Here is an 8,120-nt window from a genome sequence, read left to right as displayed (position 1 = left end):
TATTTTTTGACTCATCTTCACACGAAACAAGGCATATTACAACTTGGATGTTAATAAGAATGATAAAATTGTTGGTTTCCGTTACATTTGAACTTTTACATATCAGTACAATTAGGGAAGCAGGTAGCATGAAGACTAGCTGTTCTAAGGAAGAAGCTTTTAAAGTAAAATGTTTTGTTTTTTTAGGGACCTCAACAGTTAACGGATGAGATTTTGCTCTCAAGCAGGTTTGTCGTTATATGTACATCAAAGGAACACACATTACATTCCATTAAAAGTATTTATAAAAACAGTCACCAGGATACAACATTGCGACAAGATGACAGGAGTTAAAGCCGAATTGACAAAGTGGGATATAATTTCAGATTAGAGACCATTTTTGGGGCATTATACAAGAGAGAGACTTATGGTAAATGCACCAGCCCGGATATGAAAATGATAGCCCATGCGCGGGCGAATCATAAGTTGTATAGAGGAATATTTTTTATTTTATATCTTTTAAAATAAATTTAATAGATAAACAGTTTTGTTTTTTAATCCTAATATTTAATCTTTTTGGCTTTCCTTTGTTTTTTAAGGAGGGATAATAATTTGTGTGTTGTTTGCAGAGGGTGCATGCATTAATCATACATTCTATTTTGTGTGGTTTTAAATAAAAAAACACCTTCTCTTTCAATTTAAATTCTATGTTTTGTTGTTTTAAATAAAAAAATTCTCTCATTAATAATAAAATTTCAATTAAATCCTATTTTTTTTTTTACAGTTTTTTAATAAAAAAAAAGCGCCCACCGCCTCTCATTAGTAATAATGTTATTATTTAGAAAGCTATTCTTATCACGAGAAGGTCCTGGCTTATTAATTTATACTTTCAACTAACAAATATAACAATAAAAGGAAGATTTTCTGTGTTATAACTTATTTACTTTTAAAAATAGTGCGTTACGTTATGTTAGAAGAAGAATAAATGGTTGATACAAAATGGTCCTTTGAAGTCCCGATAATTGTCCAAAAAATAGTAAAAAAAAAAAAAACTCATAGAAAATCAAAAAGAGTCAGGATGACAGTTTTTGCAAAATTTTATGTCAAACAATTTTTACAATATCTCTTGGTTTCATTTTATTTATTTTGTTTTTGCTGTTTTTTAATTATGAAGTGAAAGTACAGAATAGTTAACAGTATATGACATCTAATCCCCATCTAAAAAATCTAAGAAACCAAAAACTAATATAAATCCCCCGTCCCCTTCCCATGCAAAAAAAAATTTGAAACTGCGAACGATTACAATTATAATTGACTGCTAACTGGTCATAAAGTGACTGCTTATTTTATATTAAATTATTTAGGAAGGTGATCCCCACTCTAAAATAAGTATTATTAATGTATAATTTCTTTAGTGGGTATTTTCAAGACTGTATAAACGTAAGAGTAAAAAACAACCTCATTTTTTTTAGGGTTAAACTACGCTGGGTTAGATTGTAAAGACTTACGAATATTGTTTTCTACATTAAGTAATTGCTAATTGATGATAATTGATCAGTTTATGTAAACTTTATAAAAGAAAATGAGGCATATTTTAAAATATTACAAATTGGATGAAACATAAAAATTAAAACGGAATTCTCCAACGATATAATATTTTTTTAATCTTATAACAATGAAATACAAAAAAAAAAAACGTTTTCGTGATCAGATGTATTAACAAAAAGTTTCATTCGATCAACTTCAAATTAAAATATTATTTTCTCAGAAATCACACAAGTTTTACAAAAACTAATCATATTTTTAAGAAAAATCTAAATATCACATTGAATAAAATATTTTAAGATATTTTTTAAATCATATTATTATTATCATATTTTATTGGATTGCAAAAAGCAAATATAAATAAACTTATTTTAATGATTAAGATTATATTAAAAGTTATAGATTAGATTTTTTAGTGTAAAAAAGGGAAAATATATAAACTTACGTATATTTCCAGGAATTCAATACGAAAAAAAATCGGGATGCATTCGTTTTTCTTTTGTGTTAAAAACAACAAAAATTGTTTTGTTTTTAAGATTTTAGTAAATTCATGCAACGTTTGTTGTGTGTTCAATTCATCAAGAAATAAAATATATGAAAATATAAAAGAATTAAAAAGTAAAAGATGAAACACGCAATTAAATGTAAAATTATTTAAATAGAATATCAATTGCTAAAAGACAATTTTTGGTCATCGTAACACGGTGTAATCATTATTTCGTTCCTCGTGTAAAAATGTCCGTTTATTAGTTAAGTTTGCTGAATTGTTTTCGTATCAAGTTTAGATTGTATTTGTCAATATCTGGGGATTTCTTTATAAAATGTCTTTTCTTTTTTGTGTGTGTCTCATTTATTTACATAAAAAAGATACATGAAGCTTTAAAAAGCAGGTGTATTTATTTTTTTTTTTTGAAGATTGATTATTTCATTATTAATTGGATCAGTTAAACTACTGTTAACAATCAAGATGAAAACTGTAGGCAGAATAATCTTTTTCTACTTTTCTACACAACTGGATATGTTTTTAGTGTTTAAATTTAATGTAACATGTTTATTCAGCTCGAAAAACAGTGTTTATCGATGTATTGGAAAATTTAAAATGGCAGCCGACTCTCTCTTTGAGGCGGTAAGTTTGGGAAAAAGAGTTATAAATTAAAAAAACAGCCAAAATACTGTTAGAAACTCGCTCAATAGATGTTACCGTGACATAGGCCGACATATATTCAGCGGGTTTTTAACAGTATTTTGACTATTTTTTTTATTTATAACTCTTTTTCCCAAACTTACCGTCTCCGATAGAGAGTCGGCCGCCATTTTGAATTTTCCAATATATCGGTAAACACTTTATGTTGTTCGAGCTGAATAAACATGTTACATTAAATATAAACACTAAAAACATATCCAGTTGAGTAGAAAAGTAACTTATCTTGCCTTTGGTAACATTTATTTGTTCTATATTTGTTTTGTGACAACTTTTTCAAATCTATGTGTACAGCAAAACAAACCCGCCGTTTCGTTGGACAAAGAGCCTCGAACCATATACTCACTAGATGGTATCGAGCAGAAGTTTGTTTCCATGTTTCACAAACGTTAAATGGCTAAAATATAATCACGTAATTATTGAAAATGTGATCATGTGATTAAAATTTAATTTTTTTAACAACGGTGTTTAACAAATTAAAAAAAAATTCACGATGAAGATTAAAAAATTATTAAATGTGTTTTATTTTATAATTGAAAATTAAAAATATTGAACAACAAAAATAAAATTTTCGGTACTTATGTATTATTTCATTGGAAGCCATTCTTAAGATGTGGAGGGTGTTTTGTAACTATTTTGTTCTTCCACCTTACAATTAAAAAAAAAAAAAAAGATATCGTAAAACTTTAATTAAACCTGGAAAACTATTTAAAAATAGCGCGGTACCAAAAATGCATAAGCACCAAATTTTGGTTTAATTTTAGAATAAGTATTTGTTTTGGATGCATATAATGACAGATAGTACTGCGCTATTTTTATATAGTTTTTTTTTTCAATTTAAATTCAAGTTTCACGATTGCCTCCTCATATTAAGAATGGTTTATCAAAACAATAACGTTATTATTTCAGCTTGGCACCAAAATACATCAGTACCCAAAATTTCATTTTTATTGCTCAATATTTTTTTTCATTTTAATTATAAAATAAAATGGGTAATTGTATAGTTTAATAAAAACATTAAAAATGAAAATATCGACAAAAAAAGTTTATATTGTACGTATCCATTATGGAATGAAGTTCTCTAGAAAAAATTTACTTAATTTGATCAAGTAGTTTTATTTATTTATTTATTTTTTACAGCGAAAAAAAAAAACAATTTGTTATGATACCAATCCAAAGGTTGCCATGTTTCGATTTTTTAGAAGAAAAGCTATTATTTAAGATGGGAAGGGAAGTGTCGGCACTTTAAACCGAGTTATCTCCCCGTGGCGTGTTCTAAAAATCGAAACACGGCTATCTTCAGTATTAATATAACCTTTTTTGATATTTTCGTTAAACCGTACAAATATCAATTAAACATATTAAATCATTTTAAAACTTCATCTTGGATTGTTTTTAATTTGTTAAAGAACATGATTAATTTAAATGAAATTTTAATCACATTTTCAATAATTATGTGATTATATTTTACCTTTAAGAGTCCCTTTTCATGACTACTAAGTTCGAATAGGTAAAAAACCAAAAAAAAAAAAACAACTTCATGAAGCATTTCTCTTACTGCTGTTTTCGGGTATACTTACAACGAATAAGCGCACAAACTTCCCCATGTTAAGAATGGTCCTCGGAATAAACATCTCTACCCTTCCGATGTTAAGAATGGCTTTCGGATTAGACACCCACAACCTTGTCAGCATACCCGAAAACTGTCGTCAAGGTTGTCGATAATATAGCATATTTCTTGGCTTTGGTAGGACGGTTATTTTAGGCAAACCACGCTGATAATTGATGTAAATGATATACAATATGTTTTTAAAAGTTATATTTGTGATGACAGAAGGAAAACAGGTATATAAACAGCATGTATAATGCATACATATTAATATAATTTATTATTTTATTGTAATAATAAAAAGGTACTTGTACAGTTTAGTCAAGACATTAAAAATTGAAAACATCTAAAAACAAAAAAAAGGTCATATTGCACGTATCGGTTATGGAATGAAGTTCTCTGAAAAAAAAATTCACTGAATTTCATCGAGTAGCTTCAATTTGTTATGATACCGAGCGTCCGAGCAAAGGTTCGATTTTTAGGAAGAAAAGCTAGAATTAAAGATGGGGAGGGAGTATCGGCGCTTTGCATGGAGTTAGCTCCCCGTGGCGTGTTCAGCAAATTTCACAATGGCTGACTTCAACGCACTCTCATATGAACGGGGTTTTCTCCGCTGTAAAAAAAAAAAAAAAAAACTACTCGATCAAATTAAATAAAAAAATTTCGGAGATCTTCAATCCAAAACAAATACGTAAATTTGACCTTTTTTTTTTTTATATTTTCATTTTTTAATGTCTTGACTAAACTGTAAAAGTACCGAAAAAAATACCACCTTTTACTTTGCTAATGCTCTTTCAAAAACAAATCAAAATAATTTTTATGTGGAATTATTTTATTCACGAGATTAACGCATAAAGATTTTTGTAAAAAAAAACACAAAAACTTTATTCAATTTAATCTTTAGAAAAAATCTAATATATCCTGTGGTGGCGATAATATAGTATCCCTATATTATCAAGAATAAAATAAAGAGATAAATATGTACTGTGGATTTAAATAAAAGAAGAGAAGTTTATTAACGTATTTACAGGGAGAGACAAGATGTAATGTTTATCGTGTTCAGTCCATGGAGGGTCTCTCTTCTCGTGTATCCAGTGACAAATGTTTGCAATTAAAGGGACATAACTCGCAGAAGAGTTACCTGCCCCTGAAACATTTGCATCAAGAAATTTAAGTATTACCACATGATTACATTATGAAACTTTACATTTATTTGTTATCAAACCCGATTCAGTTAAATTTACTATGAAACAATATATAAGGTAAATAAAAAAGCGTTTGAACAAGTTACACGGCGAGCAGTTGATTGTAAAGTATTGGTTTGTGTCCTTTTCTATTCTCAACCATATTCACACCCGGGAGCCGGTGCATCATTTTACAACATTAAACTCCTTCTCTATCAAAGACACGTAATGCATGCGAGGAGGGCACAACACAACTAGGTGTATAAGAATTTTTGACAGAAAACTGCGAATAAAATTTTTTAAAAGCTCGTAATTTCTCCTTTTAAAGTGAGTTGTTTATTTTCTTTATGGAATATGCTTCCAAAATAAACTATTAAAGTTGTTAAAAAAATAATAGAAATATTTTTTTTTTATTTAAAAAAAACTACTGTTTACTAAGTGCCGGCGCGCCTTCATGCAGCCATTTTTTTAAGTAATGAAATCAATTGAATTTTACGAGTGAATTTTTTTTCAATTTAAAAACTTTAAAAATCTATTGGTATTTTTTTAGTTTAGGTCTACTAGGTGTGTCAGAAATTTCGTAAAAAATATTGAATAATTCCATCCCGTCTTTCAAAGCTTATAACTACTCGAAAAATGTAAATCAAGCCCTAATTTTTTTCAATTAAAGGAGCAAGGACCAAGGTTTAATTAAAAAAAAAACAAAAGAAAAAACAAACGTGTTTTAAAAAAAAAAGGTTTTAAACTTCGGACTTTACAGGTAAATTTCTAAAGAACACTACTTTTTTGTTTTAAATTTGAATATATTATTTATTGATCTTTTACGTTCAATTTATGATATATAAAACTTTGGTGAGTAAATGATTTACTTTTTAATAGACACTTGAAAATGGGGGGGGGGGCGTGAATTAAAAAAAAAAACGTTTGTCTAAAATATTATATTCGATTATTGGAAAGAGCATAAAATTTCACATTGACCCTGAAAATATCGTAAAAAAAAATATCGTAATAAAAAAATTTTGATAGATTTTTAAAATTGAAAAATACTGCGTTCGTAAAATTCAATTAATTTCATTACTGTTTTTTAAAAAATAATAACATTTTTTTATTACGTTTAAAACAACTTTAATAGTTTATTTTGGAAGTATAATCCATAAAGAAAATAAACAACCCACTTTTAAAAGAGAAATTACGAGTTTTTTTTATATTTTATTTGCAGTTTCGTGTTAGGGGTGTCAAAAATTCCTACAAAAATTCTGATACACCTATAGGTCCACCTCCACAATTATCTTATAAATGACAACTTTTATAGATTTTCGACTATGCTGAATATCGCATTGAAATTTTGCAGAAATAAGTAGTTATCGAGGTATAAAAAGTTGTATTATGCATTGTATTCTTTGGCGGCCATCTTTTTATGCACGTGCAGTGTTAATCATAGATGAGTAGATTTGTTTATGGCGCGCACGCGCATAAAAATATGGCCGCCAAAGATTACTATGCATAACACAACTTTTTATATCTTGATAACTACTTATTTCTGCAAATTTTCAATGCGATTTTCGTATTCAGCATAGTCGAAAACTATAACAGTCGTCATTTAAAAGAAAACTGTGGAGATGAACCGAATCTGAAAATTAACCAAAACATAAAATGAAGATTAAAAAAAAAAAACATATACAAAAGATAAAATGGGGGGGGGAAGTATATTAAATGAAAAAGGGTACAATAAAAACGACATAAAACGAAAAAAATAAAATGACACAAAAAAAAAGACAAAATGTAACTACACATGAAAAAAGAATAACATCCAAAAGTAAGCCTAGTACTCCCGAAGAAGGAGGTAAGGCATGGGATGTAAATATTTTCTGTTTTTAGTTTCGATTTTACACCTCCTTAGAGGTGCCCAGAAATTGCGGTTGGCACTGGGTGCCATCGCGGAGTATTGGGAATAGTTTTCAACTAGCAATAACAACGCCTCGGAAAATCCTCATTGGCTATTGTATCGCCTCTGCGCAACGACACCCAAATGACCGTCTCCAACGAAATACATAGCACAGACGCATTACAACCTAAGCGATCCCAAGTTTTCCTTTTCATGTATTAATTAAATCAGCGTATTATACAAAACTATTTTAAGCTAATATTATCAATCAGAAGAGTATTATGCATCATTTAATAAAGATAATTTATTCATTTATGCATGTAAAATAGTTTAAAACAACCTTTGTTTATAGAAAGTGCACAATTAAATACAGTTGTCTGCCCTTGACGGCCTTCACGTCTAAGAGTTATGAACAAGCGAATCTACGTGTGGCACATTTACAGTAGGTGCTTTCTGTGTGTTTTACGATACCTTTTTGACATCAGTCCGTGAACACTTTTTGATATTTTGCCCCCAATACTATATAAGCGTATATACATTTATAAATTAAAAAAATATTTTCATAATTTTTTTCCAATAATATATATATACATTTATAAATAAAAAATATTTACATAATTTTTTATGCATTTATAAATAATTTCCAATAATAATAATAATAATAATAATAATAATAATAATATATATATATATATATATATATATATATATATATAT

General features: G+C 28.1%; 1 non-coding gene across 1 annotated transcript; it reads right to left on the bottom strand.

Annotated features, from left to right (window-relative positions):
* Window positions 1–7,409: 7,409 nt before the first annotated feature.
* LOC145249259 (U4 spliceosomal RNA) lies at window positions 7,410–7,541 on the bottom strand. Its single transcript, XR_013863506.1, has one exon. It is a non-coding gene; the product is annotated as a U4 spliceosomal RNA (small nuclear RNA).
* Between the last annotated feature and the right edge of the window lie 579 nt (window positions 7,542–8,120).

Source organism: Euprymna scolopes, chromosome 27 (genome assembly GCF_053919585.1).
Source record: "Euprymna scolopes isolate OS-2025 chromosome 27, ASM5391958v1, whole genome shotgun sequence".
NCBI lineage: Eukaryota > Metazoa > Mollusca > Cephalopoda > Sepiida > Sepiolidae > Euprymna > Euprymna scolopes.
The sequence above is the reverse complement of the archived record's forward strand: the minus strand, read 5'-3'. Positions and strand labels throughout refer to the sequence as shown.